Genomic DNA, 17,551 nt, shown 5'->3' with positions numbered 1-17,551 from the left:
ATTCTAAAATCCTAGTATAATTGGCCCTCCGTATCAACCAGCCTCAGTCAAAAGTATTGAAAAATAAAATTGGGTCTGTACTAAATATCTACAGACTGTTTTTTCTTGTCATTACCTCCTAGACAATACAGTGCACCAACGATTTACCTTGTACGAGTAGCCTAGAGATTATCCAAAGTGGAAGTGTGTGTGTGTGCGCACGTGTGTGAGTGTGTGCTACACGAACCCTACCCCATCTGCATCTGAGAACTGCGGTACCCTCGGGCACCCTGGAACCCATCTCCTGTGGGTGCCAAGGGACAATACTGTTGAGCCAGAGCTTCCGGCCCAAGAGTTTGATAAAGTTCGGAATCTGTGTCTTGTCTTTTCAAAAAGGCATTGGTTTTTTGTTTGTTCGTTCGTTCGTTCGTTTTTTTTTTTTTTTTTTTTTTTGTAATCAAGAGATTTGAGTCAGTCGAGTGTGTTTTAGGGCCGGGGTAATTCTGCACTGACATTCATGATAGGGCAACTGTATTCCCGTAGAAAGGAAGTGCGAGGCATTCATATTCCGGGGCACAGTGTACACTGGTCATGGCTGGGGAAGTGGCTTCCTTTGGTGCTCTCCGCAGACTCTCGGTGTTCTGAGGCCTGTGAACAGCAGTGTGGGTGATCGCCACGGTGAGCGTCCCGTTGGCAGAAGTGTTCGGGAAACTGCCGTGTGAGTGTCGCCGAACGGGCAGAGGGGCAGGTCTTACGTCCTCCATTGCTCCATCGCGTTCCTTGAGAAGCTAAGGTTTTCCTGATTCCTTCTTTTCTGGGAATTCTGTTGATATTGTTAACAGAAGTGATTGTGACAGAATCTCAGTAGGTCCAAGTCTTGACATGACTAATTTTTTGTTAAGGGAAAGTACAAATTGTTTTATTTTAATATCATTCTTATTTATTTACTTAAAAGAGCAAAAGAGTGAGGGAGAGACGGACGTCATCTGTCCACTGATTCATTCCCCCAGTGGCTACACACAGCCAGGGATGGGCCACGTTGAAGTCAGAGGCCGGAGCTCCATCCGGGTCTCACGCACAATGGCGAAGGGCGGTCATCCGCCACCTTTCCAGGCGCCTTCCCAGGAAGCTGTAAAGGAAGCAGAGCAGCTGGGACAGAACTGGAGGTCTGCACAGGATGTTGGCTTCTCAGGGGGCGGCTTCACCTGCCACGCCACGGTGCGGGCCCCTAGTCGTCGTCGTAGTTCAGTGTGATGAAGCGTATCTTAGGTAATACGCATTCGTGCAATATGTGTTTTCACAGGTAAAAGTAGAAGAGTTCTGCAGATTAATAGGTTTGTTGTATTACATTTTTAGAATGAGATCGAGGGAGGTAGGCGGCTGCAAAGAGCCATGCAATAGTAAGCCGTGACACTAGGATTTTAGTTCAAGCCTGATTCAGTCCCATGCTTGCTGCAACTATTTTCAGTATTGCCTTTTAAAATATTTCCCACTAAAAAGGTAAAATTCTCCTGTTTTGTAAGTGCAGGGCATTTTCAACTAAGAAAAATATTATATCCATCCTATGCTGTACACTTATTTTCCCCCAAAATAAAATAACTTTGTTCCTGGTTATAGAATTAATGAGGCTCAGCGTCAACAGTAATCGATGCTTAGTGAGAAACAAAGTCAGATGATTTATAAAAGTATAAAGAAGAGAGGTAAAAATCACAAGTAATTCTACAACCTGGAAGATAACATTTTGGAAACTATGTTTTCCTGACTCTTTGGTTTATAAGAACATTTACATTTATTTTAATTTCAGCAATTTCACTGTATTTGAAAGGCAGACAGAAATCTCTCCTTCCCAGGTTCCCTCCCAAATGCCTGTCAAAGCTGGGTCTGGGCCAGGCGGAAGCCAGGAGCCCAGAACTCGGCCTAGGTCTTCCACGTTGGTGGCAGAGACCCACGTGCTGGCAGTCGTCTGATGTACAAGATGGCGTGTACATTAGCAGGAAAGTGGAAATGCAGCTGGGACTCGAACCCAGGCACTCCGATGTGGGATACAGGTGTCCCAAGTAGTATATTCACCATTGCAACCCAACACCCAGCCCACATTTAAAAAAAAATAAGCCTTTAGGTGAGTTTTGGATTTGCAGAAAAGTTGCAAAGACAGTATTGAGCTCCTGTATCAGTACATCCAGCACCCGCATTGTGAACGTTTCCCTTCAGTGGCCCACATGTGTTCAGCTGAATGCGCCGGCACTGAGGTGTCATAGAACCTGGACTTTGCTCTGGTCCCCTGAGTCTTTACCCACGTCCTCCTCTGTGCCGGAATGCCATCCGGGACAGCACCCTGTGGTGAGCCGCCGGGTCTCCTTCAGCCCCTGTTGGCTGTGATGGCTTCTTCCACGTCCCTTCGTTTTCTGTGGCCTTGCAGTTTTGAGGTGTACCAGTCAGGTCTTTTGTAGACTGTTCCTCGACTGAAACTTGGCTGTGTTTTCTCACGGTCAGCCTGTGGGGTTAGGAGCGTGGGGCAGCGAGATGGCAGCGGTGGCGCACCATCTCGCCGCGTTGTTTCAAAGGCACGCGCTGTCCCCATGATTTAGCACGGTTGACGGTGACCTTGGTCCCCTGGCCGGGTGGTGTCTGTCAGGCTTCCCGTGGCTGTGCACTTGTAGGGAGAGGGGACTTGCACTCCACCTCCTGGAAGGCAGTGTCTTGTTCATTCCTGGGAATTCAGCACAGGAGATTTGTCTGTCTGCCCCCCGAGTTATTCATCGGGTCATTTGTATCAGTGTGGACTAATGGATAGCTGTATTTGAGTTACAGTCCACTGCTGCTTTAATTAATGCTCAGTGTGCTCCAGCAATGGCCCTTGGGATTTCTCAGCTGCGGTGCTCCTATCCCTGTGGGTTTGTATCTCTGTTTTTTAAAACAGCTGCCTGGTGTTCCCCTATAAAAGTGTGCCATAATGGACTTAACCAAGCCCTCGCTGGTGGTAACTTTGGTACCAGATCTTTTTTTCTTGCTTTCTTGCTTTCTTGCTTTTCACTGCTGGAAACAGTACTGTGATAATCCATGCTCAGAAGATGTGTTTACTAAAATCTAGGACAGTTTTCTGCACAGAAAGTTCTGCTCGTGGTCCCTTTTATGTGACTGGTGACTGAAAGATCCTTAGCAGGTGAGTGAGCAGTGAGTGCTGTCACTTTCCCGTGGGACGTAAGGGTGTTTCCGTCCTCCCCCCGCCCCCCCAGGTGCTTCCCTTGCTGTTTCTCTACCCTGATCAGGGTGGTCTCCCCGCGAGCTGCTGAGATCACGGCTCACTGAGACACCTGTGCCAGCTCAGCGTAGGAAATGCACAAGAAGACGAATTTAAACTCGGTTCCAAAAAGACAAGACAGTGGATTTGGAATACAAGCGGCAGACCCGGAAGTGACTAGAAAAGTCGGGATGCCGTTGAGAAGTAGGAAGTGGCTGCTGCAGCTGGGGTGAACCTGCCGGCTGAGTGCCGGGAGCTTGGTGCCATGGGTGCGTTTCAGAGCCTGCACGAGGGTGTGACACACAGCTGTTTATGTGGGGAAACTTCAAACATGAGACTACTTCAGAAGTTTATTTGGGTGCAGGAAGATTTTGAGATCCCTGTATTTTCTTTTTTTTTTTTTTTTTTTTTTTTTTTTTTTTTTTTGACAGGCAGAGTGGACAGTGAGAGAGAGAGACAGAGAGAGAAAGGTCTTCCTTTGCCGTTGGTTCACCCTCCAATGGCCGCCGCTGCAGCCGGCGCACCGCGCTGATCCTGGCAGGAGCCAGGAGCCAGGTGCTTTTCCTGGTCTCCCATGGGGTGCAGGGCCCAAGCACCTGGGCCATCCTCCACTGCACTCCCTGGCCATAGCAGAGAGCTGGCCTGGAAGAGGGGCAACCGGGACAGAATCCGGCGCCCCAACCGGGACTAGAACCCGGTGTGCCGGCGCCGCAAGGTGGAGGATTAGCCTATTGAGCCACGGCGCCGGCTAGATCCCTGTATTTTCATAATACAGCTTTCATGAACTTGTTGAAGACTCCCCATATGCATAGATGTCAGAATTTTTTTGCACCAAAATAAAGTGACCTTTCAGTTCCATTTTCCCCAGACTTGCCGAAGTCCCCTCATTGCACGGAATTCGAATGAGCCCTTGTGTCCTTGTCACCCAGCTGTGTCTCAGCCTGTGACCAGTCTTACCTAACACTCCCACACCCTCCCCACCACGCTCCCCAGCCAGGATTGTGAAGCGAACCCCAGATTCACAGTCTCTCCACCGGAAACCATACCAGTGTATTCCAGAAGGAAAACATTTTTCAGAGCTTGACCACGTTACCGTTAGCATACCTCAAAAACACTTCTCTTCGAAGGATATCTAGTTATGGAAACTTCCCAAACTTGTATTCACCGTGGTTAGAATCTGGTTTTACTGAAGATAACAGTTCCTTGGGCAGAATCCTCCCAGGGTTAAAGAGTCTTTCCACCAGACAGAATGGCCCGGCTCACGGCTTCCATCAAAATTTGCTGTCTGAAGCTCTTAAATTATCCTCGTAAGCAAGCTCCTGAAAGGCAAGAGAGATTCACAAATAACGTATGATGGATGTCTCCTAGCTACTTATTTGCCCCCCCCCCCCCGCCCTTAACAGATCAAGGAAGAAGTCCCATGAACATACAGAGGGGAATCCTTGAAGATTTTACTGTACTGGCCAAAGCCAGGCACACGGTGGTGTGGTCCCTGCACCCCACGTCTTGGGTGCTGTTTCCGGAGCTGGGACCTCCTGGAGCTCCCGAGAGAACCAGCACTGAGTTTCCCTGCTATCGTGGTGTTCTTTGAAGGTTGGCTCTGGATGTTTTTCTAGCATACTTCTATTCAGTGTACACCCTTTGAAGAAGAATCAGTGTTAATTTTTTATCTCGTTTCTGAGCAAAAGTTGAACAGTTAGCCATGGTTTTAACTACATCTCTGGTCAAGCATGTGCAGTCATCCTCGGCTGATGCCTATGAGGGGGTCTTCAGAAAGTTCTGGTAGAGTGCCTGTTATGAAGACTGTGTACGTGTGGATTCCAAAATTGTTTGCACCAAGATCAGCTTGACCTTTGCACTCCATTTTCCCACCAGCTTCTGGACGTAGCCTTGTAGTACGGCTGTTAGATTTGTGAAGTGCTGTGAGTGTGGAATTTAGGTCTGCCTACCCTGCCTCTCTTAAGATGCTTTGAAAACCCCTTCTTGACACAATACGACTTTCTTAAAATCAAGATCTTTTCTGCTTTCAAGTCGTCTTGCTTTTCTTAAATGAATCTGACCTTCAGTCAGATTGAGAACAGTGGTTACAGATTCACAGGGAGCAGGACAGGTAGTTCAGAGCGCCCACGTCCCCTTCAGTGAGTCTCCCAGACGTGGCTGTAGTGGGAGATGGAAGCTAGAGGCCACAGAGTGTGTTTGGGTGTCCTGGGTGTGAGGTGCACTCGGTGGGGTAGCCTTTTGCACAGTTCTGTGCAGTTTGGTCGTGGTGTAGACCTGTGTGTGTCTGCCGCCACCGTCCAGAGGCAGGACTGGTCCTTGCAACCCCTTTCTCGCCGCTGCCGCCACCCTCTGACTGCCACCGGCGCGTGCTTCCTCTGTGACGTCATCTGCAGATGGAGTCATGCCAGGCCCAGCCTTTTGAGATGGGCGTTCTCAGCTCCGCGCAACGCCCTGTGGTCCGTTCAGGTTGTCAGGTGTCTTAGGAGTTTGTTCCCGCCGACCGCTGGGTAGCGTTCCTCGATGCCGGGTGTCCCACAGGCTGGCCGTGTGTCCACTGAAGGACATTTGGCTTGGCTCCGCTTTGGGGCTCTTACAAATGAAATCGCTGTAAACATTTGTGTTGCGGTTTCTGTGTTAGACCTAAGTTTTCATTTCTATGAGATAAACAAGAGCGTAATTCTAGATCAGAAATGAACCATTGTTAGGCCTCTTTGAAAAAATGTGCTTGTAATACAGCCAGTTAGCACTTGTGGATAAATAAAGGCAGCAATCTCTGAATGTCAACCATTATAAATAACAGACGGTGCCCTTGGTTTTGAAATATCTTACAGTATAATCTGCAGCGTGAATCCAAAGCGTAGAGTCCTGGCTTTTGTGCGCTGAACTGACGTATACTAAATAAACATTATTTCATTTTATTAATCCCTTTTCACATTTTGTTCACCTTTTTCTCAAATACTGAATTTAAGTGGGGGAAATAGTGCAAGTAATGGCTTCCCTTTTATCAGATTCTTGAGCAACGTGGTAGATGGTGAGTATTTTGAATGCTTGCAAAGATTAGTCCAAAGGATCAACAAGTCGCTGAATTTACTTACGTTCAGCAACATTTCCCCTGATAGGAAGATCAGCGTTGGCACTTTTGTTGGCCTACGTGATATTTGGGGTCCTGAGATGGTCTTTATATTTTTATTTATTTAAAGATTGGTTTATTTGAAAGGCACAGTTACAGAGACGCAGAGGCAGAGAGAGAGAGAAAGGTCTTCCATCCACTGGTTCACTCCCCAAGTGGTAGCAACGGCTGGAGCTGGGTCAGTCTGAAGCCAGGAGATTCTTCCTGGTCTCCCACTGGGTGCAGGGGCCCAAGGACTTGGGCCATCCTCCACTGCTTTCCCAGGCCACAGCAGAGAGCTGGATCGGAAGTAGATCAGCCAGGATTCGAACCGGTGCCCACATGGGATTCCAGCACTGCAGGCGGTGGCTGTACCAACTACACTGTGGTGCTAGCCATATCTTATAAAATCACTGTCTCCTGGGCTAATAATAAATGATAGATCATTATTACAGTGAGGCTACAGATTATGGGGGTTTTTCAGAAAGTTTATGGGAGGGGTTGGCGCTGTGGCATAGCTGGTTAAGCCTCTGCCCTCGGTGCCAGCATCCCACAGGGGTGGCTCTGGTTTGAGTCTCAGCTGCTCCACTTCCAATCCAGCTCCCTGCTAATGCACCTGGAAAAGCAGCGGAAGATGGCCCAAGTGCTTGGCCCCCACGCTCACATGGGAGACCCTGAGGGAACTCTGGGCTCCTGGCTTTGGATCAGCACAGCCCCGGCCATTGTTAGGGAGTGGACCAGCTGATGAAAGATCTCTCTTTGTCTCTCTCCCTTTCTCCCTCTCTCTCTCTAACTCTGCCTTTGCAGTAAATAAATAAATCTTAAAAAAATCTGTGGGAGAATGGACTTAAAAGAATTTTATTTTTGTGCAATACTAATTTGAAATCTGTCCATATCTTTTCACAATTTATATCTCCACAAACTTTTTTTTTTTTTTTTTTTTTTTTGACAGGCAGAGTGGACAGAGAGACAGAAGGGTCTTCCTTTGCCATTGGTTCACCCTCCAATGGCCGCTGCGGCCGGCGCACCGCGCTGATCCGATGGCAGGAGCCAGGTGCTTCTCCTAGTCTCCCATGAGGTGCAGGGCCCAAGCACTTGGGCCATCCTCCACTGCACTCCCGGGCCACAGCAGAGAGCTGGCCTGGAAGAGGGGCAACCAGGACAGAATCCGGCGCCCCGACCGGGACTAGAACCCGGTGTGCCGGCGCCACAAGGCGGAGGATTAGCCTAGTGAGCCGCGGTGCTGGCTACACAAACTTCTTAAAGGCCCCTCATGCTCTTTTTTAAAAAAAAAAATTTTTTTTATTTATTTATTTGAGAGGCAGAGGCAGAGAGAGAGAGGTCTTCCATCCAATGGTTCACTCCCCAGATGGCTGCAGCAGACAGAGCTGGGCCGATCCGAAGCCAGGAGCCAGGAATGGGTGCAAGGGCCCAAGGACTGGGACCATCCTCTGCTGCTTTCCCAGGCCACAGCAGAGAGCTGGATCAGAAGTGCAGCAGCTGGGACTCAAACCAGCGCCCAAATGGGATGCTGGCCCTGCAGGTGGCAGCTTTACCTGCTATGCCATAGCCTCAGCCCTCCCTCCTGCCCTTTTGACCTGTGAAGGAGTCCTAACCCTAAGAGCCAGAATTGTAAATAATTTTCTTTGTTTTGTTAATATGGGAGGCAGGTATCTTCCATTACACCCCAAATGTCCACAGCGGGCAGGGCCGGACCAGGTAACTGGCCAGCTGGTAGCAGGAGGAACTGCATCCAGGTCTCCCCTGTGGGTGGCCGGCACCCAGGTACTTGAGCCATCTCTGCTGCTGCCCAGAGTCGGGTCTGCATTAGTCAGAGGCTGGGGTCAGGATCTGGAGCCGGGATTGGAACCCCCGGCACTCTGACGTAGGACACGGCAGTCTTAGCCGCTTGGACTAACAAACACCTGCTCCCTGCTGGTGGTTTGGAGGCTGCGTCCGTCCTGCCAGCAGTGCCTTGTGCAGCGGCCTCCGTGCTCACCTCCCCGCCCTGGAGTCTGCGGCATGCTCCTGTCCCCGTGGATTGATTAGCCCGGGGCTCCACACAGCTTCTGTTTATGGCTCTGTGGAGACGAGGGCTTTCCAGAGGGAGAGGAGTCACGCCTGCAAGTGGTGGGCACATTTGAACTATGAAACCCTAGGCTGGGACATGTGACAGGAAGGGGCCCACGATCATGGGCACAGGCACCCACACAGCGCAAACTCAAAGCTGTGGAAAAGCCGAAACGGGAATTGGGCTCCAGCTAGGACATTCCAGGGTCGGGGGCTTTCTGTGAAGTGGAGCATTTAGAAAACCTACTTGGAATGTGGGAGTGAAAGACTGGGGTACTGACAGGGCCTGTTGTCAGCCTCATTGTGCTGTTCTTTTTTTTTTTTTAACTTTTTATTTTGCAAAGTGTCAATATTTACTCGTAACAAGTGAAAGCATGCACCTCCGAATAAAAAAATAAGAACTGCTCGCCCAGGTTCGTGCCTTTTCCTGCGCTTGTGAGCGTACTCCGCTGCTTACTGTGCCATCTGCTGTTCCTGCCATCACCATCTCCAGTGCAGCAGACGCAGATGCAGCTCCTGCTAGCCGTTGTGAATGATATTAGTGAGCTAGAACTCCTCCTCTTGCTGTGAGTCAACATGCGGGATGCCATCTATTTTTATTTTATTAGGCTTTTTGCCACTATAAACAATGATGTGGCACATTTTTGTAAGGATAACCTTAGGTACTTACGCTTTCGTTTCTTAAGTACTTCTTAGAATCCATGGTTTGGTTTTGGCCAGAATTTTTTTTTTTTTAACTTGACAGGTAGTTATAGACAGTGAGAGAGAGAGACAGAGAGAAAGGTCTTCCTTCTGTTGGTTCACTCCCCAAATGGCCGCCACAACCAGCACTGCACTGATCCAAAGCCAGGAGCCAGGTGCTTCTTCCTGGTCTCCCATGCAGGTGCAGGGCCCAAGCACTTGGGCCATCCTCCACTGCCTTCCTGGGCCACAGCAGAGAGCTGGACTGGAAGAGGAGCAACCGGGACTAGAACCTGGCACCCATATGGGATGCTGGTGCCGCAGGCAGAGGATTAACCAAGTGAGCCATGGTGCCGGCCCCTTGGCCAGATTTTTTAATTTCTAGGTGTTTTCCATCAGTGAGAATGAATGGCCATTGATGTCCAGTCAACTGAGTCCTTCTGAGTATCGGACTGGGCACGAGGAGAATCTCTGTGTTAGAACAAGTGGGGCACCGGGGAGTGTTTTTCTTAGGGCTCAGAATCCCTAGGGTCGGTCTCCCAGAAGAGGGCCTGGAGCTGCAGGACTGCGTGCCAGGTTGTGTGCAGAGGCACATTTTGTGGCTCAAGAGAAAGTCAAAGCCCAATAATGCGCGTACTAAACCCAGAGAACCTGCGAAACACTTCTCTGAGTTCCTGTTGATAGCGTGTTTTTCAGTCACGATGTCCTCCCTCTGTAGGGACTGGAGCTGGTTAAGTCCATCTAATGTCCATGTGTCACAAAGCCCCCAGATTCAGAATAACCGGAATAGGTTGTAATAATGTTCTAAAATTAGCGAGATGAAATGCACTAAGGATGAGCCATCTGCACGAACTGAAAAATAGCTACAGGTTTATTTGATCGCAGGCTTCTGTGAGCCATCTCTGTGCTGTGGTGCTAAAAACAGGAACGAGCTCGGGTTACGTCGGTGCGTGCCTAGATGGCGTGGAGTGTGTCTCCCTGATTTGTGGGCGAGTCGGACCCCATTCGACTCAACTGTGTGTGAGTCCACGGACTGCCTTGAAGGTGAGACGCTGGCAAAGGAGAGTGGGCGAGGGCAGGGATGGACTTGGACACGGAGCCGCATGAGGAATTGCTGGGAGGGGGACAGGGAAGAAGGAACCATGGGCACAGCCCCAGTACACGAGGAGCAGGGTGGGGCCAGAGGGTGGGTGGATGGAAACGGCCAGGTGTAGCCCTTGGCGGGGTTCCAGGTCTTCAGCAGTGGGGTGGGCCACCCTGGAAGTCAGGACTCCCAGGCAGTAGAGCCCTGGATGGCCGGCCGGGGGCTGGCGGGATGAGGCTGCAGGTGCAGCTGCTGCCCAGAGGGAGAGGTTGGGACACGGGACTCTGCATTGGGACTTTGTGTGTCTTCTCTCAAGCACATTAATCCCCGTACGGGAGAAAACTGTAGGGCGATACTGTCATCCTTTTTTTTTTTTTTTTTTTTTTTTTGACAGGCAGAGTAGACAGACAGAAAGGTCTTCCTTTGCCGTTGGTTCACCCACAATGGCCTCTGCGGCCGGCACACCACGCTAATCTGAAACCAAGAGCCAGGTGCTTCTCCTGGTCTCGCATGCGGGTGCAGGGCCCAAGCACCTGGACCATCCTCCACTGCACTCCCAGGCCACAGCAGAGAGCTGGCCTGGAAGAGGAGCAACCGGGACAGAATTCGGCGCCCCGACCGGGACTAGAACCCGGTGTGCCGGCACCGCAGGCAGAGTATTAGCCTATTGAGCCGCGGCACCAGCGATACTGTCATCCTTTATGGATGCAGTGCTTCCGACTCCGAGGCCACGTGATTGTCAGTACCTACATTTTGGAAGGGCTGAGAGGATTGCAGTGGAGCAGGTTCTCGGCCGAAAACCCAGTGCATGAGTAGCTTGGCTCTTGACCCTGAAGTCCCCAGTCTAGAGTCACAGAACGGTGTGGTTTGAAGACTTCCCTTTTGCTGTTTTTTTTTTTTTTTTTTTTTTTTTTTTTTTTTTTTTTTTTAGAGAAAAGTCACAGTCTTTTCAAGCTACAAAAATGGGCAAAAAAAAAAAAAAAGGAATTTTCACTATTTCCTGTCCTTGTTGTAGCTTCAGGAAAGCAGGCGCCCTGTCTCTGGTGTTCTGGATTCTGACCTGGATAATGACACTGTGGAATGCGGATCCCAGGTTACGTTTACATAGACTTGCACTCAGGTCTGCGTACTCATCGCGTAAATGGGTCTCTAATGTTTAAGTTGAGTGAGACTGAAATCTCCCTCTTATTATTCCTCATGTAAAGATACTTTAGGTTTTGGAAATGGGTAAAAAGTTTTCTTAAAGATTTATTCATTTAATTGAAAGGCAGAGATACGGGGCGGGGTGGGGGGACCTTCCATCTGCTCGGTCACTCCCTAATGTCCACAGCTGAGGCTAGGCCAGGCCCAAGCCAGGGGCCCAGAACTCCATCCGGCCATGCTTGGCTGCCTTCCCAGGTGCGTCCGCAGGGAGCTGGGTTGGAAGTAGAGGCATCCGGGACTGAAACAGTGGCTCAGATGAGGTGGTAGCTTGACCCGCTGTGCCACCGTGCCGACCTCGCCACTCCTTTTATGGTGCCAGGCGGGTCAGAGGCTTAGCGCTTTGGAAGACGGGCTCGGGTTCAGATTCTGGTGGAACCCCCATCTCCTGTGTCTGTTTTCTCGCTTGCAGTGGACGGATGGTGGTGGTCTTTGCCTCATGGTGAGAAAGCACAGGGAGGGGGGCTCAGTGCCTGTTCCACCATGTCTTGATCTCTTTTCAACTTTTTTTTTTCTGGTTTAATGGATACCATCCTCTGTTATGTATTGTACTATGTTGATCACTCCATGTCTAAAAGTACATTTTTTTAGATTTATTTTATGTGTTTAAAAGGGGCAGTTACAGAGAGGGAGGGAGAGACAAAGGGGAAGAGAGAGAGATCTTCCATCCACTTGTTCACTCCCCAAATGGTCAAAACAATTGGGGCTAGGCAGGCTGAAGCCAGGAGGAGGAGCTTCTTCTGGTCTCCCACGCAGGTGCAGGGGCCCAAGGACTTGGACCATCTTCTAGTGCTGTCCCATGCGCATTAGCAGGGAGGTGGATCGGAAGTGGAGCAGCTGGGACTCGAACTGGGGCCCATCCGGCAATGGCTTAACCCACTATGCCACAACGCCGGCCTAAAAGTACTTTTTTTTTTATATCTTCCACCTCAGCGTTGCTCATCCCAAACCCACTCCTGCTGCCTCCTCTCTCGGTGGTGCCGTTCATCAGAGGCAGTGTGGGCAGAGGTTAGCGCCAAGCTCTGGAGTCGCAGCCGGCGGGGATTGAGTTCCTCCGTGAGACGGGAATGAGCTCCAACAGCCCATTCTGCATTTCTCCACCTGTGACACAGATGGGACAGTCAGTGGGACGCAGCCTGTTAGCTCTGTGGGTGGGTCGTCTAATGCTCGGTGAGCGCCTAATCCATGTGTCCGATTTCTTGTTTTGTTTTGTTTTTTCAATATGTATTTATTTCTTTGAGAGGTATAGTTAGAGAGAGGCGGTGGCAGCTGCCTGTTTTGTCTGTGGCTCATCCCACTTTAGTTGCTGATATAAAGATACCCTTATATGGACGGCTCTGTAGGCATTCTATGTTTCTAATTTTGCCTTCGCGTTGTAGCGCTTGGCTGTTTTGAATACTGCTTTTCCTCCCTGTGTCTCAGAATTGTCACATGAAGGCGATTCTTCTTCCGGTGTTGTCAGTGGCCTGCCTGAAACTCTTGGGATAAGACACAGAGTGCTCAAAGCCAAGACTACCAAGTCTGATGTTATCGTCTGGGTATATGTAGTTTCGGAGGTGTTGCGTGCAAACACTCTGTTGTTGCTTCAGTAATCCCAAGGAAGAAGACCAAGACACTTTTAAAATTAAAATGTTGGTTGGAGTTGATGAACCTGCTACCTTTTAATGTTTCCATTCATCTTATTTAAAAAGAGCTTTTTTTTTAAGCCTTAAGGAAATCTGATAAGAGTTTTTCCTTTCACCATGGTTTACATGAAAGATTCTCAATTTGGGAAAATAAATGTGATAATTTTCCATCACTTAAATTACTAATTATTTACCTTGTCATTATTAATGAGTAATTATTTATTTACTTGTTTATTTGAGAGGCAGAGGGATAGATAAACAGAGTTTAGTTACCACTCCTCAGACTCCCACAGTGCCTGGTGCTGGGCCAGGACAAAGCTGAGACCCAGGAACTCAATCCAAGCCTCCCAGGTGGGTGGCGGGAACCCAACTACTTGACGCGTGACTGCTGCCTCCCAGGGTGTGCACGTACAGGAAGCTGGAGTCCGGAGCCAGAGGCAGGTATTGAACCCACGTATTCCCAAATGGGATGCAGGCGTCTTAACTGCTAGACCAAACACCTGCCTCTCATTTAAAAAAATAGCTTTAACACACACACACAAGCAAAGAAGGAAATGAACCCTCTGCTGGCATCTGGGGAGAAAAAAATGTCATGTCTCAGCCTGGCGCTGTGGCGTAGCAGGTTAAGCTGCCACCTGCAGCACCGGCATCCCATGTCGGCGCCGGTTTGAGTCCTGGCTGCTCCACTTCTGATCCCACTCTCTGCTAATGGGCTTGGGAAAGCAGCGGAGGATGGCTCAAATGCCTGGGCCCCTGCCACCCATGTGGGAGACCTGGAGGCAGCTGCTTGCTCCTGGCTTCAGACCAGCGTGGCTCCGGCTGTTGCAGCCCTTTGGGGAGTGAACCAGTGGATGGAAGATCGATCTCTCTCTGTCACTCTACCTTTCAAATAAATAAAACATAAATCTCAGAGGATGTAATGTCAAGAAAAAGAAGAAACCTTATAATGAAAGCACTGAAGTCTAAAAGGGGCGAGTGTTATTTTGCAGCCTGCAGTCCACCACAGCCAGCCGGCACTGTCTGGCCGCTCCTTTTTTTTTTTTTTTTTTTTTTTTTGACAGGCAGAGTGGACAGTGAGAGAGAGACAGAAAGGTCTTCCTTTTGCTGTTGGTTCACCCTCCAATGGCTGCCATGGCCGGCGCGCTGCGGCCGGCGCATCGCGCTGATCCGATGGCAGGAGCCAGGTGCTTCTCCTGGTCTCCCATGGGGTGCAGGGCCCAAGCACTTGGGCCATCCTCCACTGCACTCCCAGGCCACAGCAGAGAGCTGGCCTGGAAGAGGGGCAACCGGGACAGAATCCGGCGCCCCAACCGGGACTAGAACCCGGTGTCAAGGAGCAGCTCTGCGGGGCTTGTCCCATCATTGTAGTTATTTTGTTCCCAGTTTTATTTATTTTGCTTATAGCTGCTGCTCTGAAAAATGAGCAGTCACTGGAGAACTTCAGACTGTACTGTAGCTGTTCTCCCACTTACCATGCAGTCACCACCTGGGATACTGCTTCTCCTCTCCTCCGAAGCCCTGGGCCACACACACCCTGTCTGCCCGTGGAGTTTCCGGCGCAGCGCCCAACAGCAGCAAGGGCAGAGCTGCTGCCCCAGAGAAGGAAGAAGGCGGCCTCTGTTCCTTAACTGAGTGGAGGCCGGGGCTGGGGCACCTGAGAACCTGCCTTTCCCAACGTGCACTCCACACGAGAGAGGAAGAGGAAAATGCATCCTGCTGTTGGTGATAAGGCCATGTTTGTCTATGTACAGTCGTTTACATCTGTCTGTATCTGTCTGCCTTGCTGGGTGTGCATAAGCCTCTGAGTTTACTTAGCAACATGTCTGAGGCATGTGTAATTACCACCCCATTTTAAAGATGATGAGACCATGCATAGGGGGAGCAAGCAGTTGCCCATCACCAACAGCTGGGGAGCCATGAGCTGGGATCTGAATCAGGCAGCCCTGCTGCAGGCTCCGCCTCACCCCGGGACTTTGTCACCTGGAGTAGGAGGAGTTCAGTAACTGAGCAGTAGGTAAAACAGCTGTTAAATGATGGAGCTGGACTCCGAATCCCAGCTGTGCCCCAGATGACCTTGGAGCTCTCCTTTCTACTTCCTTGTGTCTTTGCTTCTGTGTAATGTTCTTCCCACCCCTCTTCCTGTTGAGAATCTATCAGAAGATTCAGTTCAAACGTCACTTCCTCCAATGCGCCTCTCTTGAGGGACTGTATGGGAAGCTTCGTCTTCTCTCTCCAGATTCCTGATGGAATCCTTTGCGCTGCTTATCAGTGTCTTATCAGATTCTAGGCCTCTGCAAAGTCATGGCCATCCCACCATCCTACAAATCTTGCAAAAGCCCAGGAGTTTCGTAACGGCTGGAATCCACTGTTTAACAAATGTGTGTTAGTGGATGAATGTTAGGAATGAAATTCCCAGTAGAATTCGAATGCACTCTTTTTTTTTTTTTTTTTTTTGACAGGCAGAGTGGACAGTGAGAGAGAGACAGACAGAGAGAAAGGTCTTCCTTTTGCCGTTGGTTCACCCTCCAATGGCCGCCGCAGCTGGCACACCGCGCTGATCCAATGGCAGGAACCAGGTGCTTCTCCTGGTCTCCCATGGGGTGCAGGGCCCAAGCACTTGGGCCATCCTCCACTGCACTCCCGGGCCACAGCAGAGAGCTGGCCTGGAAGGGGGGCAACCGGGACAGAATCCGGCACCCCGACCGGGACTAGAACCTGGTGTACTGGCGCCGCAAGGCGGAGATTAGCCTAGTTAGCCGCGGCGCCGGCTTCGAATGCGCTCTTAAAAGCAGCATGTCTGGTAGAAATAGTACTCAAGCAGCAGCAGGGGCCGGCGTTCGGAGCAGCTTGAGACGCCTGTGTTCTGCGTCGCAGTGCCTCAGTGTGGGCTCCAACTCCATTCCCTGTTCCAGCTTCCTGCCGATGTGCACCCTGCGAGACCTGGACTATATTTTGGGCTCTTGGCTTTGACCTAGCCAAGCCCTGGGCTGGTGAGGTCATTTGGGAAGTAAACTAGCAGATGGAAGATCTCTCTGTCTCTTTCTCTTTTTCTCTTTCACAATGTCTTTCAAGTAGATGAAAATAAATATTAAAAAACCCAGCAGCAGCAATAAAATAGCCTTTACTTTCAAAATCTTGATATAAATTATGCTGAATTGGCTAATTATGAAAGCTTTAAAAAGAGCCGTCTTGAGTTTGCTACTACACGGGTCTTCTCGTAGCTTACAGAAGGGAGTGCCTGGGACTGGTGTCGTGGCACAGCCTGCAATGCCAGCCCTCCGTATGAGTGCCAGTTTGAGTCCTAGCTGCTGGAGCTCCTGGGTCCTGCCTTGGGCCTGGCCCGGCCCCTGCCATTGCAGCCATTTGGGGACTGAACTGAATGAAGATGGAGGATCTCTCTCAGTAACTCTGCCTTTCAAATCAATCAGTTAATTGGTCCTTCTTTAGAAAAGTCGAATAAAACTCTAAACAAGAAAAAGGAAAGAAGGAATTTGCTGGGGGAAGCAGACTACGCTTTCTCGGGTCGGAGCTGGGTGGCGCCGTGGGTGTAAGCCCACCGGGTTGCGGGGTGCAGGGCTTAGGCCAAGTGGAGAGCTTGGGTGGGATGCGGGAGGCACATGTGCACTGGCTGGGCCTTGGGAAGCGCGTGTGGCCGCGTAATGAAAACCAACACAGAGCAGCTTCAGCACAGTGCCCCCGGGTGTGGCGGTCACAGTCCCAGGGATGCAGGTTGGGCCAGCCGGCGGGCCCTGGCAGTTAGCCTGTGGCCTGGGTAGGCCAGCAGGCCGCCGTGCGCTGCCTTCAGAGCCCGGCTTCTCTGAAGCACTTTCCAGTGGTCAGCAGCTCCTCTCAGCACCTCACACCTGTGAGAGCAGGCCTGCCCAGGCTTCAGCCCAAGCCGTGGATGGCACGGGACGAGCCCAGCCTCCCCAGTCCCCTAGGTCAGCAGTGCCTGCCCTGCATTCTGAAGCCAGGTCTTTCTGACTGCAGCTGCAATCCAGAGAGCTTCCTCCCTAAGGGAAGGAGGAAAATAAGCATTTTTTCAGCATTCATTCTTTGTTGAAAGCTTCGCGTATTTCCATGTCCCCCTTGGAACAACTGGGAACCATAAGGAAACCTGACTCCCTTCCCCCTTCCCCTGTGACCTGCTGTAGTTGACCCAAGCGAGTGATCTCATTGGAAGATGGTGGATAATGCAGATGCGGGCCCGGGTTTGGCGCACTGGGTTAAGTCCCAACATGCAGTGCCATGCTGATTGGAGTCTCAGCTGCTCCATTTCCAGTCCAGCTCCTGCTATGGCCTGGGAAAGCAGTGGAAGGTAGAACAAGTCCTTGGGCCCCTGCACCCACGTGGGATGTTCAGATGGAACTCCTGGCTCCTAGCTCCTGGCTCCAGCCTGGCTCAGCCCTGACTGTTGGAGCCATCTGGGGAGTGAACCAGTGGATGGGAAATTGATCTCTCCTTATCTCTCTCTTCTCTGTCTCCTCCCCTCTTTCTGTCACTCTGCCTTTCATATAAATATTTTTTAAAAAAAGAAGTTCAGAATGGAAACTGTACTGCTT

General features: G+C 50.5%; 1 protein-coding gene across 6 annotated transcripts in view; it reads left to right on the top strand.

The window, feature by feature from the left end:
- SLC20A2 (solute carrier family 20 member 2) overlaps positions 1-17,551 on the top strand; it is a 102,854-nt gene that overhangs the window by 11,703 nt on the left and 73,600 nt on the right. The window contains exons 2-3 of one of the 6 annotated variants that reach the window (XM_089325936.1): positions 9,966-10,124; positions 11,180-11,284. The exons of 3 other annotated variants lie outside the window; for them this stretch is intronic. The gene's annotated coding sequence lies outside the window, so the exon portion shown is untranslated. Of the gene's footprint in view, positions 1-9,965; positions 10,125-11,179; positions 11,285-17,551 lie in introns of those variants that run through there. 2 more of the 6 variants (XM_070068620.2, XM_089325940.1) reach the window with 2 other exon arrangements.

This window comes from Oryctolagus cuniculus, chromosome 2, assembly GCF_051225735.1.
Source record: "Oryctolagus cuniculus isolate XC-2025 breed Fujian yellow rabbit chromosome 2, ASM5122573v1, whole genome shotgun sequence".
In the NCBI taxonomy this organism is placed as follows: domain Eukaryota; kingdom Metazoa; phylum Chordata; class Mammalia; order Lagomorpha; family Leporidae; genus Oryctolagus; species Oryctolagus cuniculus.
Note: the sequence above shows the minus strand (reverse complement) of the source record. Positions and strands in the feature narration are given on the sequence as shown.